This window comes from Galeopterus variegatus, unplaced genomic scaffold, assembly GCF_000696425.1.
Source record: "Galeopterus variegatus unplaced genomic scaffold, G_variegatus-3.0.2 Scaffold1117, whole genome shotgun sequence".
NCBI lineage: Eukaryota > Metazoa > Chordata > Mammalia > Dermoptera > Cynocephalidae > Galeopterus > Galeopterus variegatus.
The window spans coordinates 352,647-353,908 of record NW_007727228.1 but is presented as its reverse complement, the minus strand read 5'-3'; positions in this window follow the sequence as shown (position 1 = coordinate 353,908).

Here is a 1,262-nt window from a genome sequence, read left to right as displayed (position 1 = left end):
TTTATAAATTACCCAGTCTCAGGTATTTCTGTTATAGCAACACAAATGGACTAATACACACACACGATGTAATACACTATATATATATACACACACATATATATATCACAATTTCTTTATCCATTGATGGGCGATATTTTGTTATAGCAGCCTAAACAGACTAAGATAGAGTGAAATCAATAATTGTAGTGGATATTTTATTTACTTATTTTGGTTGCTAGCCAGTACTGTGGTGGGTATTTTATTTTATTTTATTTTTTTGTCTTTTGTCTTTTTTCCGTGTCCGTCAGTACTGTGGTGGGTATTTTAAATGCTGGTTGAATGTACTTATAAAAAAAATTCCATAGTGTAAAGGTTGCCCTATTAAGGGCAACTGCTCTATTAAGAAGATGCCCTACATCTGAAGTACTTGGTTCATGATTTCTTGGCCAAGTGTTTAGGGGTGATGGGAAGTAGACTTGAAGCTGGATCTGAAATGCCTTACAGGGAAGGTACAAGAATGGGTTCCCTGAAGGGTTCTATACAGTAGGAACATATTTGGTGGTCTGTGCTGTTCTATCAAATCTTGCAGGTGCATGGTTGAGTGTCCAGTGTTAAGTGTGGTCAGGCATAGGTGATAAACTGTCTTCTGAGATCAATAGCTCCATCACCCCCAGGATGGACCCAGATAAAAGGGAGGGTTTATGATTAAGTTGCATGGCATTGTTCCCTACCAGGCTTAGGGAGCAGAAAAAGGAATAATGGTTCCTTGAGAATCACTGATTTATCTTTTGGCCTTTGCATTTACTTGACTAATAAAAGAAATTATGTTACACTTGGGACCATTAGAGTCCCTAATGAGTCAAATTAGTTTTCTTGAAAAGGTCCCAGCGGCCCTCTCTGTTTGCATCCTGGCACAGCAGAAAGACTTGGATCCAGGCCTTGTCCACCGGGACATGTAACTGGCTGTAGTTGCACGGGAGGCCTTTCTTGCTCCCAGTTCACGTGGCTGACTGTCAGGATATGCTCAGAGCATTGCAAACATGGGCAGAAGCAGACATTTTCTTTCGGTGGCACTGGGTAAGATTCACAAATCCATTTGAGGTTGTAGGACTATAGAGGTTTTTGAATAGATGATCTGAGATGGGGATAGCTTTCTGATTTCTTGTTCTCAAAGCACTTTGAAACTTAAAATTAACCGGTGGAAGAATTAAGCCTCTGGCCTTAATTTCTAGGGGCCCATATCTGCTCTGGGCTTCATTTTGAACTTACTAAGAGTGCTA